Source organism: Cervus canadensis, chromosome 26 (assembly GCF_019320065.1).
Source record: "Cervus canadensis isolate Bull #8, Minnesota chromosome 26, ASM1932006v1, whole genome shotgun sequence".
Classification (NCBI taxonomy): Eukaryota; Metazoa; Chordata; class Mammalia; order Artiodactyla; family Cervidae; genus Cervus; species Cervus canadensis.
The window spans coordinates 52771926-52791512 of NC_057411.1; the positions used below are offsets into that span (position 1 = coordinate 52771926).

At 53.3% G+C, this 19587-nt stretch overlaps 1 protein-coding gene across 3 annotated transcripts in view; it reads right to left on the reverse strand.

The window, feature by feature from the left end:
• Window positions 1-8034, reverse strand: part of PCGF3 (polycomb group ring finger 3) — a 48486-nt gene extending 40452 nt beyond the window's left edge. For 2 of the 3 annotated variants that reach the window (XM_043447739.1, XM_043447738.1), the window contains exon 1: window positions 7832-8034. The gene's annotated coding sequence lies outside the window, so the exon portion shown is untranslated. The remainder of the gene's footprint in view (window positions 1-7831) is intronic. The other variant, XM_043447737.1, reaches the window with a different exon arrangement.
• Between the last annotated feature and the right edge of the window lie 11553 nt (window positions 8035-19587).

A 19587-nucleotide genomic window follows, 5' to 3' on the forward strand; every position in this document is an offset into this window, starting at 1 on the left:
TCACCTGCAGCGCCTGACTCCAAGGAGTCCAAGGAAAGACACCTGGGACATAGGATTCTACATCCAGCCAGACAACTGACCCAGCAGACTGGCAGAGGCCTCAGGAAACGTGCTCAGACACCCATTCACAGGACGCCCTGAAGCATGTCATGAGCCAGCAGGCGCTCGCGTGTCAGCACAGGTGCAGGGAGCGCTGGGGCGCTGGCAGGCCGGCCGCTCTGGCTGACCGAGGAAGGACGTGCGGAGAGACGTCCCCACTCTGACCTGGGCGGGGGGTGCCGGGCAGACAGGGGCAGGGGCCCCACAAGCCCAGCATGAGGCCTCCAGCCGGGACCAGGCATGGGGACAGAGGACCAAGGAGGGCGCAGGGCGTAGGCCGGACCCTTGAGAACGTGGGCCAGGAGAGGGACAGCAGGCAAAGTGAGGCAGGAGGGAAGTCCAGCCAGAGAGCAGACTTGACTCACAGTCTCATCTACTTCCCACTAAGGTCCAAGCTTCGGAGAAGCGCAGAAAACACAGAGAAAGGGCTGAGGGACACCAAGATTCCGCTGGCAGGCAGCTGGCTGCAAACCCTGCTCAGGAGCAGACATGTGACCCCTCCACCAAAAACACCAGCTCAGGCAGAACCAGGGAGCCGGGCTGGGCTCCCCACGGGGTCTCAGAACTGTGCCTCAACACGACTCCTTGTCACCCCCACCCACGTCTGAGTTACAACAGCCGGCCAGCCTGCCCGTGGTTGCTGGGAAGCCACAGGGAGGACACCGCCTCACTCGGTTCGCAGGTGCCCCTGGTGGGTCACACCAGACAGGGGACTCAGGGGCTGAGACCTTGGGAGCCTTGGAAGGGAGGGGAAGGGGGGTTTGCATCTGGGGAGTATGAATTTTGGGGGGCCAGAGGGAAGACTATGAAAGGCAGAATTCTGAGATGGTCACAAGATCCTGGGCCCTACCGGACACACACCTCTGCTCTAATTATCCCACCTACTGCTGTAAAGGGGTTTTTGAAGATGTAATTAAGGTCTCAAATCAGCTGACCTTACAACAGGGCAAGTATCCAGCAGCCTGACCAAACCGCACGGTCTTTCAGAGCCGAGTTTTCTCAGCTAGTGGCAGAAGAGCAGGCTACAGCAGAACACAACATGCTGAGGGCCCTTGGCCCTCAGGCAAAGGACTGCGGGGCCTCGGGGCCAGGGTGGGCCCGCCGGTGAGTCCCTGACAAGGGCCACGCTCGGCCCACACACCGACCTCGGCCCGGGGCCCTGGGCAGCAGAGTCAGCCACGTGCTGCCGGACTTCTGACCCGTGGAGCCGTGACACGTAAGTGGGTGCCCTTTCAAGCCACTAAGTTTGTGGCAATTCATTTTCCAGCAATAGAAAACGAGACAATAGGGTTTGGAGAAATGAAAGTTGCTAGCTTCTAAAAGAAAGGGCGAGTTTCCCAAACACGTGAAAAACAAAGTAGCCACCACTTCTGGAAATACTCTCATTTGGCACCTATTCTCCCAGCTCCAGAGACAAGAATCAGGTTAATAAACAAGTGGAAGAGGCAAAAACCCCTTGGTATGGACTGAACTGGGCCCCTCAAGCTCACGTGTTAAAGCCCCAACCCCGTTTCCACACACGGGGCCTCTGCGAGGCTGACTCATGAGTTGGGGCTGACGGGTGAGCACCCTGCCGGGAAGGAGCCAGCCTGCTGCCAGCCTACCTGTGAGGGCGAGAAGGCCCGTCCAGGCCAGGAACCAAGCCCACTGGCACCCTGAGCTTGGGCCTCAGCCTCCCCGGACCGCCCTGTCTGTGGGGTGTCGTCCCGGCAGCAGTGTGGAGACCCCGTCTCCCAGCTCCTCCTCAGGGCAGCTGCTGCGAAGCAGGGAAGACGACTGCCTCCCGCAGTTCCCGTCTCCAGGGTACGGAGGAAGTTATTCCACCCAGAGGAAACGCTACTCTAAAGCAGAACTGGTATTTCCCCTGACAATTTCAAAAACTTTCTACCCACTAAACCTTTCATAAAGTCTGCTAAGAGCAACACAGCTGACCCGAGTGGGACTCGCCATCGTGCGCCTGTGAGGATGACAGAACGGCCCCGGACATCTCTGTCAGACACAGACAGGGAGGCTGAGGCAGCCCCCCGGGCAAGAGCAGGTGCCGCTCCCAGGACAGAGCTTGGCTCCTCTGGGCTCCCTGACCGCCTCTGCTCCCCGGAGCCTCGGCCCAGTGCCCGGGGCACAGGAGTGACAGCAGTGCCGAGTGCGGGACGCACAGCCTGCCAGCACAGCAGCCTCCGTGAGGCATCTCTCAGCCCAGGAGGGGCCCAGCCCCGCTCTGCCCTCGGGGTAAACAGGGGACACACACAAAGGTGGACGGCACCCTGAGTGAGGAATCAGAAACACTCACAAGTGACGGGTGGCCTGGAGAAGTCTGTGCTGTGGGGAGCCCGAGAGGGGGGGAGAACCCCAGGGCCACGCGGGGAGTCACCTGCCCCCCAGACGGGAACACTCAGGAAGCCCTTCCTGAGCACCCAGGGAGAGCTGAGAGCGGGCAGCAAACGAGCCAGTTCGTGGAGCGAGCGTCCACTTCTCAGTGTGACCACGGCGCTGCGTTATGCGGAGACCATCTTCTTACCAGCCTCATGTGCTGTGAATCACCTAAGGAACGAGGCAGATGGTCTGCAGCTACTTCAGATGATTCAACAATAACTGTGTGTTTAGGGAAACCAATAAGCATGTGTGGCGAAACACACGTAATCACTGGGCCTCGGGTTCGGGCAGCAGGGTGCTGGGCTTAGTCGCTCAATCATGTCTGACTCTCTGCGACCCCACGGACTGCAGCCCGCCAGGCTCCTCTGTCCACGGGGTTCTCCAGGCCAGAAACACTGGAGTGGGTTGCCATGCCCTCCTTCAGGGGATCTTCCCAACCCAGGGATCGAACCCAGGTCTCCTGCATTGCAGGCGGATTCTTTGCCGTCTGAGCCATCGGACGATTCAACAATAAATGTGTGTTCAGAGAAACGGATAAGCAAATGTGGCAAAACACACATAATTGTTGAGTCTAGGGTTAGGGTAGAAGGGTGCTCACTGTCTAATTCGTTTTTTCTCCACTGTGTTTTTTTTTTTCCTCAGAAACTTTGGTAAAAAACTAAAAGGGGCTTTGCTGGTGGCTCAGTGGTAAAGAATCTACCTGCCACCGCAGGAGAGATGGGTTTGATCCTTGATCCAGGAGGATTCCACACGCCCTGGAGCAACTAAGCCTGTGTGCCACAACTGCTGCGCCTGTGCTCTAGAGATGACGCTCCACAACGAGAGGTCCCCGCACTGAGAAGCCCGCGCCCCATGACGGGAGAGCAGCCCCCGCGCCCCACGACGGGAGAGGGGCCCTCAATCTCCACTATTAGAGAGCGGCCCCCACTCACAACCAGAGAACAGCCTGCGCAGCAGCAAAGACCCAGTGCAGCCATAGGTAAATAAGTAATTTTTTTTTTTTAAAGTAAAACTAAATCACTTAAAAGCAGAAGAGGCTGACCCTTCTCGGTCCCTCACCACCTGTGACTGCGCCCCGTGCCTGCGTGTCCTCACCAGGCAGCCACGGGCGAGCAGGTCGTCCTGGGTGATCCACGGAAGGCGTTAATGCATACAACAGCTCCAGAACAGGGCCGTAGAAGGGAGCAGGTCAGCTTTTAGCTAGCTGAGCACCTTCTACGCGCCAGGCCCTGCTGAGAATCAGCAAACATAGCAGCTGACAAGACCCCCTAACCAAACCCGCTGGGCCGCCACGAGATGCACAGAGGACCCACAAGTTGGCCAGGAACTTCACGGAGGTCTGTGGACACCTTCCTACTCTTTGCTTTTTCGTGTCAAACACCTGGAATTTGCTGTTGTGTGGCAAAGTCCAGCAAATATTGATGCGTTTGAAAAAAAAAAAATCCTGTTAACCTCCACTCTCTAAATTCACCTAAGCATTAGAAGTTCTCTTCAAAAAAATAAAATAAGCCTAATAACTAGTTTTTGAAGACAGTCTAGTTACTTTTAAAATACCTCACTTTAAAATACCAGTGAAAAACTATCAACTTGCAGAACTGAAGAACAGTTCCATTTTTTGAAGCATAATAAATTGTGCAGCATTTTTGCAACAGCAACAGCAAGTATCAGAAAGGTAGTAAGAAACTGTCCTCAAACCTCAACACAGTGCAATAGAAAAGAAAATTAACTTTCAACTTCAAATTCGATTCTGACCATTAACCAAATAAAACTATGAAATAACAAATCCTGTCATTCAGTAAATTAAACAGTAATAGTATAGGCTAACACAAACTTTGTTTATAACCCAAATAAGTAAGTGTAACCACTGGAAAGGACCCTGCTTCACCCCCAGCAAGGTGGAAACCTAGCGGGTCCGGAGAGCAGGGTGGCAGGAGAGGACGCCCCCTCCACGTGGTGACCAGTCACGGGCAGTGGGCCCCGCGTGGGTGCCCTTCACAGCCTTCACAGTCCTGCAGCACTGCCCCGGCACCAGGAAGTCAAGGTACCAGGGTCCAGGCACCCAGGAGGGGAGGTGTGAGCTGAGAACCAGGCCCCAGCACACAGGTTCCTGGAGCACTCTTCCCTTCGAGGGTCAAATATGCAAAACATCTTGGACCTCACACTTCAAAAATGTCTTAGAAACATCAGTTTATAATTCCCAGAGCAAAATAACTGGCAGGAATCAAAGTTCTAGAAACAACTAAAATCACTGCACTTGCAGCTTCAAACAACTCTACATCTCTGACACACATACCTACAATTTAACTGTGTGTGGGGTGGGGGCTTATGGTCTGCTGCAAGTGTTCTAGGCTAACTCCTAAACATCTTTCCTACTTGTAACTTCTCTCCCATCATGCGCAAGCTCCAGCATCACTCCATCAGCACAGTGGTGACATCAGAGCAACCTGTGTAACTCAAGAGACAGCTGAGCTGCTGCACCCTCGGGCTGACCTCACTGCTCTGCGCAGTCCTGTTCATTCACCCTGCAGGGCACTTCTCAGGAGCCAACATCTAATGGAGGCCAGGCATTAGGATGGCCTGGCTGCCCCCAGCCCCTCCCAGGAATCACCTGTGGTGTTCCTCCTGCTCAAGCATGGGCAGGGCCTGGTAACTGGGTTCTAACAAAGAACATGGCAAAAGGGATGGGATATCCCAGCCAATATCAGGTCATGAACACTGTGGCCTGCTCACTCTCCCATTCAGTCACTGGCTCCCTAGAGCTGCCCTACGGATGTCTCCAGCAAGCAGCCTGGAAGCAGATGCCCCCAGCTGAGCCTACAGACAGATACCACAGCCCCAGTCAGCACCCTGTCTGCAGCCTTGTGAGACTCTTGAGGCTGGGGACACAGCTAAGCTGTGCCTAGACTCCTGACCTCAGACTGAGATAACTGATGTGGTTTTAAGGCACACTACATTTTGGGGTAACCTGCAGGACAATAATATATAAATAATATAACCATCCAGCGCTATCATACCTTCAAAAATCCAAAAATGAGAAAATAAAGAGCCTAATCAAACTTGAATGCCCAGTTTCACAAGTCTTTTCCAAAACTTCAAAGAAAATTAAGTTTCTTAAAAAGTAAAGTGTATGTTTAAACAAACGAACAAAATCAGAAGCAAGTACTGAGCAAGAAGGTCCCAAGCATGGTTATGTCTGACAAATAAAAGTTTCTAGGCTGGACTATTCATGGACTCCATTTAAGATTAGGTCCTATGAAATGTTACACTGAAAATTCAAAGGGAGTTTCTCCTAAGTAACCAAGAAGAGAAGTTATGGCACAAAATGAAACAGTGAACTGATCATTCAAGCGTCTCCCTTGGGTTTTAGACTCACGCCCCATCCTAACACAGGGCAACGTCTCTAAATGTTCTCCTGCCTTTTGTCCATACAGTGAACGCACTGCACGCTGGTCCCACGCCAGGCAGACAGTGCCCACCTGGGCAGCCTCATGTACTGGACACTCTGGAGCCTTTCCCCAGCCCAAAGGCAGCACGTCTCCATCCCTACTTTCAAAGTAAAGGACACTGTGGGCAAGATCCGGGTGAGGTCAGATGGTAATGTTTTGGAGAAGCAGAGCCCCCACCCCAGGGTCTCTTCCTGGATTGGAAAAGGTGCCTGATGGCTCACCTGAGAAACACTGGACCAATGGCCCCCAAACCCTTCCCGCAACCCACATGGCCATTTGGATCCCATCCCTCCTGGAAATTCCTGGACACGGAAAACACCTCCAGCCCTAGAGAATGGGGCCCTTTTGGTGACATCACCGGAGGGCGGGGAGGGTAGAAGTGATCGAAGGTGCCTGACACTGACCACAGAGTCCAGGTAAGGAAATGACAGCCCTGGAGCAGAGACTGGGAGAACAGGGTAGGCGACAGCTTCCTGGGTCTAGGGAGGGGCACCCTGCTGGCTCGGGGCACGGAGCCAGTGTGGAGTAGGGGCTCCATCAGTCTCAACCCACTCTAACCCCAGGGACCAGTCCAGGCAGCAACTGCTGAAGGTCAGAAGGTTTGTAGGGCCCAGGTGCTCAGGGGCCTCACAGAGAGGGCTGGTTTGCACCTGTGGGGCTTATATGCCCAGGATCCCTGATGCTCCAGACCTTTATATAGCAGGTGAGGTCCAGCTGAGTGAGCTGAGTGGATTCCGGGCACTCTGGAAACTGCCCCAGGGCCCAGGCCCCTGGGGGTCCAACCTGGGGTCCCAGCACTCCTCAGAGACCACCCTTGAGGCCTGGGTGCTTCTCAGTGACTCATTCAAGAGTCGCAGCCTTCCTGGGGGCCTGTCTCCAAGTTTCAGCTCTCATCACAGTCCCGGTCCTGTCTGAGACCCAGCCTTCTTCAGGACTGCCCAGCGTCCAACTCTCCTTCACGACCTACCTGGGTCATCCCTGCAGCCTGTCACAAGACAGAGCCCTCCACGTGGCACAGCCCCAGGGTCCGGGCTCCTGGGAAGGACGGGCTGTCCCCGGGTCCCAGAAGTGCTCACAGGACAGTTTCGAAATCCTGGCCCTACTGGAGACCAGTCCTGGGGTCTCAGTCCTCTCTAGTGGGTTTACTCAAGCCCTGATCTTTCCATGGGCCAGTCCTGGGGTCCAGACCGCCCCCAGGTGACCCATCCTATTTTAGTATATGTGCTGCCGAAGCGAGCACTAGGTGACCCATCCTAAGGTCCATGGCTCCTCAGTGACTTGTCCCAGTCCCAACTGTTCCTAAGTCCTGGCCATCCTCGGTGACCTGTCTCGGGGTCCAGCTGATTCTTATTGAGTCTTAAGGTCCCAGCCCTCCTCCATGACCCACATCGGGGTTGGGCTCTCTTAGGAGATCTGTCTTGACGTCCAGTACTTCCTAGTCTTTTCTCAGTGGGTCCTAAGGTCCAGTCCTCCCTGATGACCCATCCTGGGGTTAGACCCTCTGCAGTGGCCCGTCCGGTCCTCCCTGGTCCCTCTCCGGTGACCCGTCCTGGGGTCTGGTCCTCCCTGGCCCCTCTGCGGTGGCCCGTCCAGGAGTCCGGTCCTCCCTGGTCCCTCCCCGGTGACCTGTTCAGGGGTCTGGTCCCCCTCAGTGGCCGGTCCTGGGATCCAGTCATCCACGGTCGCTCCCCGAAGACCCGTCCCGAGGTCGGGCCCTGCCCTAGGTCCGGCCCCCGTGGGTCCGGCCCGGGCCTGGGCCTACCGAGCAGAGACGGGGCGCCGCAGGCCGGGCCGACGAGGGTGCAGGGGCTCGGGCCGGGGTTCGGAGCCTTCCGGGCCCGGACACGGGCCGAGGCCGCGGCCTGTGGAGCGGGCGCCACGGGCCAGGCCAGGCGGGGCGCGGACTCACTGACCTGCCGTCTCAGCTGCGGGCGAGCTGGGCGCACGCGGGGGCAGCGCGGGCAGGGGGAGGGGGCGCCGCTCCCTCCGGGTCCCCCCCAAGAGCCGGAGAAAAAAACCCGTCCGGAGTTTAAAACAAAGAGGCGGAAATGCCCGAGCGGAGCCGACCGCAGAGTCGGGGGCGCCGCGCCTGGAGCATGCGCGTTGCGCGGCCCGGCTCCCACCCGGCGGCCGGGGCAGGGGCGGGGCCTGGAGGGGGCGGTCCGAGGGCGGGGACAGGGCGGAGCCAGAGGGCGCAGGCGCGTCCGGGCTGGGGAGGCTCTGGGGCCTGAAGAGGAGAGGGTTGCCGGCCGCGGAACCCAGGACGGGGGCGTGGTGAGAGGTTGTGGGTGGGGACGGAGGGCGGGTTCAGAGGGAGCCTCGGGGCCGGGCTCCAGGCAGAGACCAAGCCGGGTGCGTGGGACACTCCAGAGGCTGGGGAGGCGGGGCCAGAGATGGGGCGGGGCCTTGAGGGGCGTGGGGGCGGGGCCTGGGAGGGCCGGTGAGGGGCGTGGCGGGGCGGGGCCGGGGCCGGGGGCGGGGCCGGGCCGAGGGCGGGGCGGGGCCGGCGGGCGCAGCGCGGGGCGGAGGCGCGGCTTACGGAACCCCGGGTCCTGCAGGCAGCTGGCGTTAGGACCCCGCCCCCAGACCTGGGGTTTCCTCCGAGGGAGGCAGTCTCGTCCTGGCATTCTTGTTTTCTTGGGAATCAGCTTCAGGCAGGAACGGGGGCGCCGCGGACAGACAGAAACCCTGCTGCCTCTGGGCAAGGCTAACCCCGCCACCCGTCCATGGGTCCGCCTTTCTGCAGGCCCTGCCCTGGAGCTGTAAAGCAGTGATCATGACGTCCGCGCCCTCGTGGGGTCCACACTGCAGTGGGGGGAGAAAATCACAAAGGACAGCGGAAATGTGGTGTCCTGTGGGAAACAGGCCGATTGGGGCAGGCAGCGGATGTCCGGAGATGGTTACCTTAGAGTGAACCGGCACGTAAGGGTCGTGAGGAGCAGTGAGCCCTGCAAGTAACCGGTTGGGGGCGGCTAGCACGTGGAGAGTCCAGCCAACCTCAGGCCCCGGGGTGGGAGGAAGTGTGAAGAATGCTTTCCAGAGACCAGGCGAAAGCTAGAGGACACAGAGGTTGGAGATCAGGTCAGATGGAGAGATTCCTGGAGTGTCTGAGCAGACGGCTCTCTACCTGGGGTTGGCCTCCCGCTGCCCTATGTCTGTGGGGGCGGGGCTGGGGCGAGAGGCAGAGCAAGGGAGAGCCAGGGCGCTGCACCAGGTGGGGAGCTGTAGGGCTGCTGGGGTAGCTGGCATGAGAGGAGGCAGGGATGGACAGCTGCTGACCATCTCGGGAAAGTGATGTCACCTGACCCCCAACTGGGACTGCCCTGAGGCTGGGGGCTACGGGAGTGCAGCCGGAGCTTGCAGCGTCTGGAGATGATGAGATGGTTAAGGGAGTGAGTGAGGCTGAGGGGCCAAGCCCCCTGCAGCCCTCCCAGTGGAGATACTAGGGAGTCCAGGAGGAGCCAGTGAGAAAGAACCCTTGTAGGGGGTCTGGCAGACTGAGGAGGAGGCCCCCACAAGTGAGTGTTGTGATTTGGTTGGTGACGGGATGAGGGTGGTGAGGCAGCTCTGCGGCCATGGCCAGTGCAGTGTGGGCACATTGTTGGGTAAAGCATTGCTTAACGGAAGAGGGCAAAGAAAGACAAATTTTCAAGGCTATAGACTGAAGCCACGAATGGAGTTCGGGTGCCAGAAGGAAAAGACAGTTTACTGCCTCAGTGGTGGTGACTGGGTACAAGGGGACAGTGACCACGCTGCAGGAGGAGAAAACCATTTACTACCTTGGTGGCGGTGATTGGGTACAAGGGTGGAGAGACCACCCTGTGTGTGCAGAAGACAGCGTACCACCTCAGTGGTGACTGGTACAAGGGGACAGTGACCACGAAGTGTGAGGAGAAGGGAGTTTACTACCTCAGTGGTGGTGGCTGGGTAGAAGAGGAGAGTGACCATTCTGCATGAGGAGAAGACAGTTTACTTCCTCCGTGGTGGTGACTGGATAGAAGGGGAGAGTGACCACGAAGTGTGAGGAGGAGACAGTTTACTACCTTAGTGTTAGTGACTGGATACAAGGGAAATGTGACCATGCTGTGTGGAGAAGACAATGTGGTACCTCAGTGGTGGTGGCTGGGTACGAGGGGATCAGGACTCAGTGCATGAGAAGACAGTGTGGTACCTCAGTGGTGGTGACTGGATACGAGGGCAGAGTGACATGCTCTATGAACCCCAGTCCCCACCTAGGACTGGGGACTAGATGTGGGGGCATTTGGCAGCGCTTCACATGGGGGTGGTCCACACCCTGCCCCAATGCATGGTCTATTCTAGATGCTTCTGTTTTCCAAGAAATGGGAGTTCAGTTGACCCAGGTTGGAAGAGGAGGCCCAGGGGACAGCAGACTGGGGTCAGCCCTGGACTTAGGGGAGGTGACTCCAACAAGTCATCTGACAGCCCTCTGACACTGTGGTCACCTGTCTGCAAGTCAGGGAGGGCCAGTAACAGGCGTGTGAGGCACAGCAACAGTTCCAAATTTGTTCCAGGCCTGGGGTGTCTTGCTGAGGGTGCAGACCAGGCCTCTGGACTGCCCACCTGTTCTCCAGGGTAGCCTCCTTGATGGCAACAGCCCAGACCTTGACCTGACCCCTGGGCTCCAGTGCCTAGCTGCCCAGCCACATCTCTGCTGCAATATCTGAGAAGCTCAGGCTCTGAAGGCAGAAGGGCCACTCCTGACCTTCCCACAGCCCCATCGCAGGTGGGCTTCTTCCTGCCACCCCTACATGTGTCAGCGGACCCCTCAGAATCTGCTGCAGCTCCCCCACTCCACCCTGTTCCAAGGCCATCGACTTTGCCAGTTGGTGTATCACCTCAGGACTGGCCTTCTGCTTCTTTCTTTGGGACCCAAATCTAGTCTCAACATGAAATGGTAACTCTCATAACACATATAGCTGCAGAATGTCCCTCCTCTGCCCCAAACAGGGGCCTCACTCAGAGCCAAAGCACAAGAGCAGAGGTCACGGGGCCTGAGGACACCTAGAGTGATGGACCTGTGTGTTGTGTTGATGGTGGTGATAAGCTCCTGAGTGTGCACATAGGTCACAGCTCACTGATGTGTGTGGGTCACACTGTGTGGTTATACCTCAACAGAGCAGAATAGAAAGAAGGAACCAGAAGTCAGGACACAAGCAGAGAGAAGAGACCCCCATTCCACCTCGCCCATGTCTCCTCTTTCCCCAGAGGTGAGCGGTCCTCTCTCCTCTGCCTCCCAGCCACCCCCAGAGACACCCATTCTCCACACCCACCCGGGCACCCCCCTGCCCGCTCCCCTCCTTTTGAATGTCCTCTTCTTCCCTGATGGACCATTCCAGTGAGGCCATCTGTCTGAACAACAGGACAGAATGACATGGGCTCTCTTGACGTGTGCTTCTCTGCTTATCTTTGTAACATGACTCCTCAGGAGAGCTGTCTACGCTGGCCCACCCAATTTCCCTTCCTGTTTGGTCTCTTAACCCTGCAGGCTTCTGCCCTCCACCAGAAAAACACTCTGGCCCAGGTCACCCCAGGTTCTGTGAGCTGCGTCTGCCATCACCTCTGACCCGCCATGCTGCTCTCTGCTCCTGGAAGCTCAGCCCCTCGGCTGGCTGTCCCATGTTCTGCCCTCTAACTGGCACCTTCTCGGACCCTGGCCATCCTCGTCTCCTCTCTCTGCGGCCACACCGGTCAGTGCTTTCACTCTGCCCCGTGCTCTTGAGCTCTGTCCCGATGCGAGTGACCCTCCTGGGCTTGTGTGCCACCATGTCCCTCGGTGACTGCAGGTGGCGAGTTTCCCCATCTTGGCCAGCAGGGCTCCATCCTTTCTGCTACTGGCACACAAGCATCTGGGCTCATACCTGACTCCTCCGGTGCTGTTTCCCCACATCTGGCTCATAAGGAGGTCCTCTCAGCTGTGTCTGCACATGTGCCTGATGCAGCCGTGGCTCTCAGCCTCCGCAGCTCCTGGTCTGGGCCTACCTGTCCTGTCTAGGTGGCTGCCATACCCCACCACCCCTAGTCTTTCCTGGACAGAGCAGCCAACGAGCTGACCCTCAGCGTCTAGGTCAGAGTGCACCAGGCATCCCCTCAGCCGCAATCACTGCTCCAGTTCCCAGAGGTCCTGCCTCGGGCCTGGGTCCTGCCTTGACTCTGGCCTGGCCTCCTTGGCCCTCCGGGACATGCTGGGCCCTCACACCTCAAGGCCATGGCTGAGCTGCTCCCAGGCCTGAGTGGCACTCTGGCCAACCACAGGGCTCCTCCTGCCCTCAGACCTGTGCTCAGATATCTCCTGAGGCCTCTCTTGACCAATCTGGCAACAGAAACACAGCACTTGACAACTTATCTTGTTGGCAAGACTCTCCTCTCAGATATTGTTGGTGGCAACAAAGAGGGGATTGACAATATTCAGCACAATGATGTGGGCATCATCCTTTGGCTGAGAGTCCCCAGGTAGGAAAACACCCTAAAGATACACGGTGTGTGTACACGCTTAGTCACTTGGGTGGTGTCCGACTCTTTGTAACGCTATGGACTTATACCCGCCAGGCTTCTCTGTCCTTGGGGTTTCCCAGGCAAAAATACTGGAGTGGGTTTCCCTGTCCTTCTTTAGGGAACCTTCCCGATTCAGAGATTGAATCTGTGTCTCCTGCATTGCAGTGGGATTCTTTACCCACTGAGCCACCTGGGAAGTCCCAAAGATACAAAGTACAAAGGATCTAACAGGGCTGCTAACTGCAATATAATTTATAACAGAAAAGCTGGAACAGTCCATAGGTATGTATCCAAGTATTTAATAAACCACTGACCCTCTACACAGGGGTTCTTGCATCTGTAATAAGGGTGCAGACACCTGTGCATGCTATCACGGGGTTGCCTCCAGGATGGTGTCCAGGGCACAGCATTAAGGTGGCCAAGCAGGAGGAAAGGGTACCCAGACTGTGGGGGTTACTGCATGTTCCACGTATTTGTCTGGGCTAGAAATCTGTGAAGATGGTGGCAGCAACGGGACTTCAATCTCCCTGGACTCCTCATAAAACACAGGGAGGTGCAGCAGCCCAGCAACAGTCAGGTGGCCAACACTGACCCCAAGGCTCTATGACAAGCAGGTAGAGACAACCTCCTGCCTTGATTCCTGAGGTCAGCATGTGTGTGGATGGACTGAGTTCACCCTCCCACCAAAGACAACTAAAAACTGGGCCACACCAGGCAGTGCAGGCCGTGACCCGAGAAATGGACAAATGGGTCAAGCCACGGTTCGGAGGCCAGGGTGCCGAGGCTGTGGGGAGGGCACAGGAGAGGAGGGCCTTGCAGAGGGGTGCTCCAGAGCTGGGTGGAGAGCCTGAGTCCTGGGCTGAGCCCTGATAGGGATGTACATGGAGGAAGCTGTCTGGGGATGCACAGAAGCTCTGAGAGGTACCGAGACAGATGTTCTGGGAGGTCATGACAGGGGAGCATGTCCCACCAGCCCAGGAGCCCTTGTGAGCCAGGCCCCAGGCCAGATGACCCAACCCTCAGCAGGAGGGCAGCCCCCGCCAGCCTACGGTGGAGATGCGTGGAGGGAACAACAGGGTGTCCAGAGTCTGACCTTGCCTAGGACAAAGCACAGGCAGGAAGCACTCCACAAGAACAGTGTCTTGGGTCGGGTCCAGCAGACTTGCCAGCAAGCAGAGGAGAATGCCAGTCACCGGGGCCGATGTACAGCTACTGCCAATGCCAGAACCAGAAAACAGACACTACAGTGGATTTTATACCCTAACCACATGTTCAAAGGCAGGGAGGTGGCTGGGCACTCGGGCATGGATCAGGAAATGAAGAGGGCCAGAAAGCAAAGGCGTGGCCCAGACCCCTGTGGACAGGAGCCAGGAGCCACATGTGGGCCACTGAGCATCGAAAAGAATAACAGCAGCAACGGGTTACGATACCCAAACCACGAATACATGATGCTACTTAAAAACCCAGAGCGGTGGTAGTGTAGGGCCCTGAGGAACCAACTCATAATTTTCAAACCTGATGGATGATGGGAGAAAATCAGTTATCTTCCTGGCCTTGCATACAAACTGCATCTCAAGGTAACCAAACACCTGATGAGGGATCAGTTTTCTTTGTGAATATCCCAGCTGATAAGTGAAGAAGTACAGAGTTAAAATACTATCACTTCCCAGCCCTAATGGGAATGCCTCCACAAACTATCATACAACTGCATTCATTTCACATGCTAGCAAAGTAATGCTCAAGAGCCTTTAAGACTGGCTTCAACAGTACATGAACTGAGAACTTCTAGATGTAAAAGCTGGATTTATAAAAGGCAGAGGAACCAGCAATCAAATTGCCAAAATCTGTTATATCACAGAAAAAGCAAGGGAATTCCAGAAAAATATCTACTTCTGCTTCGTTGACCATGTCGTGCCGTGCTAAGCTGCTTCAGTCGTGTGCAGCCCTGTGGACTGCAGCCCGCCAGGCTCCTCTGTCCGTGGGATTTTCCAGGCAAGAATACTAGAGTGGATTGCCATTCCCTTCTCCAGGGGATCTTCCTGACCCAGGGATCGAACCGGTGTGTTTTAACGTCTAACCTGCAATACAGGAGACAGAGATTCTATCTCTGAGTCGAGAAGATTCCCTGGCGAAGGATAGGGAAACCCACTCCAGTATTTTTGCCTGGGAAACCCCATGGAGAGAGAAGCCTGGCGGGCTACAGTCCATAGGGTCACAAAGTTATGACCAATCTAGACAGCATATTAACAAGCAGAGACATTACTTTGCCAACAAAGGTCCGTCTAGTCAAGGCTATGGTTTTTCCAGTAGTCATGTATGGTTGTGAGAGTTAGACCATAAAGAAAGCTGAGCACCAAAGAATTGATACTTTTGCACTGCGGTGTTGGAGAAGACTCTTGAGAGCCCCTTGGACTGCAAGGAGAGCCAACAAGCCCATTCTAAAGGAGATCAGTCCTGAATATTCATTGCAAGGACTGATGCTAAAGCTGAAGCTCCAATACTTTGGCCACCTGATGTGAAGAACTGACTCATTGGACATGACTCTGATGCTGGGAAAGATTGAAGGAGGGAGGAGAAGGGGAAGGCAGAGGATGAGATGATTAGATAGCATCACATTCGATGGACATGAGGTTGAGCAAGCTCTGGGAGTTGGTGATGGGCAGGAAATCCTGGCGTGCTACAGTCTGTGTGGTCACAGAGTCGGACATGACTGAGTGACTGAACTGAACTGAAGACAGTCAAAGGTTTTGGGCTTCCCAGGTGGCACTAGTGGTAAAGAAGCCACCACCCAATGCTGTTCAGTTCAGTTCAGTCGCTCAGTCATGTCCGACTCTTTGTGACCCCATGGACTGCAGCACGCCGGGCCTCCCTGTCCATCACCAACTCCCGGAGTTCACCTAAACTCATGTCCGTTGAGTCGGTGATGCCATCCAACCATCTCATTCTCTGTCATCCCCTTCTCCTCCTGCCCTCAATCTTTCCCAGCATCAGGGTCTTTTACAATGAGTCAACTCTTCAAATCAGGTGGCCAAACTATGGGAGCTTCAGCTTCAGCATCAGTCCTTCCAATGAGTATTCAGGACTGATTTCCTTTAGGATTGACTGGTTTGATCTCCTTGCAGTCCAAGGGGCTCTCAAGAGTCTTTTAGAACCACAGTTCATAAGCATCAATTCTTCGGTGCTCAGCTTTCTTTATAGTGCAACTCTCGCATCCGTACATGACTACTAGAAAAACCATAGCCTTGACTAGATGGACCTTTGTTGACAAAGTAATGTCTCTGCTTTTTAATATGCAGAGGACTGATGGAAGCTGGAAGGACTGATGCTGAAGCTGAAGCACCAATACTTTGGCCACATTATGCGAAGAACTGACTCATTGGAAAAAAACCCTGATGCTGGAAAAGATTGAGGACAGGAGGAGAAGGGGACGACAGAGGATGAGATAGTTGAATGGCATCATTGACTCAATGGACATGAGTTTGAGCAAACTCCAGGAGATAATGAAGGACAGGGAAGCCTGGTGTGCTGCAGTCCATGGGGTCACAAAGAGTCTGATATGACTTAGTGATTGAACAACAATAGCAGTGGGAATGCCAACCTAAAAGAGAGGTGGCCAGACATCTGTGCCTCCTGATCAAAGGCAGTGCCACCTAAAAAACCCAACCTTAATCCAACTGCAACAGGTGTTCTGTGCCTCACCCCACGCCCATGTGCCCACTGCTGACCACCCCCGTGGGCACCCTCAAGTGTGCAGCACAATCTGTCCAGTCTCTGTCCCAGGGCATCTCCAGCAAGGGGGAAGAGGAGCCCCTGTGATCTCCTGAGAGGGAGCCAGATCCCCAGTGGTGGGGCGTCAGTGGGGCTACACCTTTGGGAGCCAAAGTTTGAAATGGGCAAAAGACCTGAACAAACACTTCACCAAATGACTTACCAATGGCAAACAAGCATGTGAAAAGATAGACCACATCATACGTCATCAGGGAAATGCAAACCAAAACAACATTCTGGTACCACTGCATACCTAATAGACCGGCCAAAACCCAGAACACCGACGACACCAAATGCTGGTGAGTACACGGACTACCAGGAACTCTCATCACTGCTGGTGGGAATGCAAAATGTTGCAGTCATGTTGGAACATATTGTGACAATTTCTTATAAAATAAAGATTTTCTTACCATTAGATTCAATAGTCATGCTCCTTGGTATTTACCCAAAGGAGCTGAAAATTGCACAGAAATATTTATAGCAGCTTTAATGATAGTTGCCCAAACTGGAAGCAAGCAAAATGTCCTCAGTAAATGGATAAACTGTGGTCCATCCAGACAATGAAATATTACTCAGCATTAAAAAGAAATGAGTTATCAAGCCATAAAAAGAAATGCAGATTCTTCACTCTCTGAGCCACCCTGAAAAGACATGGAGAAACCTTAAATGTGTATCTCTAAGTAAAAGATGCCAGTGGTAAAGGCTACATACTATATGATTAAAACTTTATTACATTCTGGAAAAGGCAAAACTGTGGAGATAAAGAAAGGATGAGAGGTTGCCAGGGGTCTGGGTGGGGAGGGGCAAGCAGGTGGAGCACAGATGGCTTTCAGGGCAGTGAGGCAGCTCTGTGTGAGACTGTGATGGTGGACACACGTCATCACGCATTTGTCAGACCCACAGAATGTAAGCTGTGTCAACTACGAACTTTATGTAGTATCGATACATACCAGTACACACCAGTGTATCGATATTGGTTCAGCAATTATAACAAACATACCGATGTTAATAATAGGGGACGTAATGTGTGGGGGCTGGAAGACAGGGGACATGTGGGAACTCTGTATTTTGTGACCAGTTTTTCTGCAAACCTAAGTCTGCTCTAAAAAGTATAGTGTGTTAATTAAAAACAAATTACTAATCAATGTAATGAAAGAGTATGATACTTATATTCTGAAAACTAGGAAACACTTTTGAAGGAAATTGAAGAAGACCTGAACGAATGGGGAGACATCTGTGTTCAGGGATCAGAGACAAAGTTGTTAAGATGTGAATGTTCTCACAGCTAATCTACAACCTATATCAAAACCCAGATGACTTCCTCACGGATATTGATAATGTGATCCTAAAATGCATGTGGAAATTGACAAGACCCAGAATAGCCAAAACAATCTTGAAAAAGAAGAACAAAGTTGTAGTACTCCCATTTCCTGATTTCAAAATTTACTACGAAGCTACAGTAATCAAGACAGTTAGTACTGGCGTAAGGACAGAAATCCAGATCAATGGACTAGAACTGAGAGTACAAAAATGAGCCCTCACATTTATGATCAACTGGTTTTCAAAAAGGATGCCAAGACAAGTTAATGGAGAAAGCATAGTCTTTTTAAGAAATGGCTCTGGGAAAACTGAATATTCACATGCAAAAGAATGAAATTGGACTGCTACTGCATATGTATATAAAAAAAATCAACTCAAAGGCACCAAAGGCCTAAATGCGAGAGTTCAAACTTTTAGACTCTTAGAAGAAAGCATGGGTATAAATCCTGGATGAGGCAATGGTTTCTTAGACAGGATACAGGCACAAACAACACAAGGAAGAATGGATAAGTTGAATATCATCAAAATGAAAGACATGTGTATTTCAAAGGACACCATCAGGAAAGTGAAGAGAAACTCAAAATTTTGCAAATCATAATCTGATCAGAGATTTGTACCTAGAACACATAAACAATATGTAAGAGGACTTCCCTGGTGGTACAGTGGATAAGACTCTGCCTGCCAGTGCAGGGGACACAGGTAGATACTGGTCTGGGAAGATCCCACATGCCATAGGGAACTAATCCCGTACGCAATAACCATTGAGTCAACCTGCCGCAACTATTAAAGCCCATAAGCTCACGTGTTTCCTTCCTGTGCTCTGCAACAAGAAAAGCCACCCCAATGAGAAGCCCACATACTGCAATGAAGAGTAGGCCCTGCTCCCTGCAGCTATAGAAAGCCTGCACATAGCAACAAAGACCCGGCACAACCAAAAATAAATAAATAAATAACAAAAAATCTTCCTCAAAAAAAGAATATGTAAGAATACAAACAATGCATAAACACTTATAACTCAACAATAAAAAGACAGACACTCAATTAAAAAATGAACAAATTATCTGAACAGATATTTCTCTAAAGAAGAGACACAATTGGCCAATAAGCACATGCGAAGATGCTCAACATCATTAGCCCAAAGGGAAACGCAAACCGAAACCACAGACCACCTCTCACCTGCTGCAATGGCTGAGTCAGAGGAACAGGCAAGGGACCAACCTGGTGGTCTGGTGGTTAAGACTCCATGCTTCCAATGTAGGAAGGGGAGGGGTTCTATCCCTAGTCAGGGAACTAAGATCCCACATGCTGTGTGGTGAGGCCAAAAAGAGAAAGACAGGCAAAACAAGTGTTGCCAAGGATGTAAAGAAATTGGAATCCTCAGGCACTGTTGATGGGAAAGTAAAATGGTGCAGCCACTTTGAAAACAGTCTTGCACTTCCTCAAAAAAAATTAAACGTGAAGTTAACTGCATATGACCCAGCAGTTCCACATTTAGGAACAGACCCAAGAGAAATGAAAACAAATGTCCGCCCCAAACTGGCATATAAGTGTCTATTATTGATAAAAGTCTCAAGGTGGAAACAGTCCAATTTCATCACCTGATGAATTGATAATGTGGTAAATCCATATAATGAATGAAATACTATTTGACAATAAAAAGAAAGGAAGAACTAACATGCAGAAACATAGATGAACCTCGAAAACATTACTCTCAATGAACAGGGCAGTCACAAAAGACACTTGTTTTTGGTGTTTAGTTGCTAAGTCCTGTCCAACTCTTTGTGATCCCATGGACTGCAGCACGCCAGGCTTCCCTGTCCTCCATCATCTCCTGGAGTTCACTCAAACTCATGTCCATTGAGTTGACTCATATCCAACCATCTCTTCCTCTGTTGTCCCCTTCTCCTGTCTTCAATCTTTCCCAGCATCAGGGTCTTTTCCAATGAGTCAGTTCTTTGCATCAGGTGGCCAAAGTATTGGAGCTTTGACTTCAGCATCAGTCCTTCCAATGAGTATTCAGGGTTGATTTCCTTTAGGATGGACTGGTTGGATCTCCTTACAGTCCGAG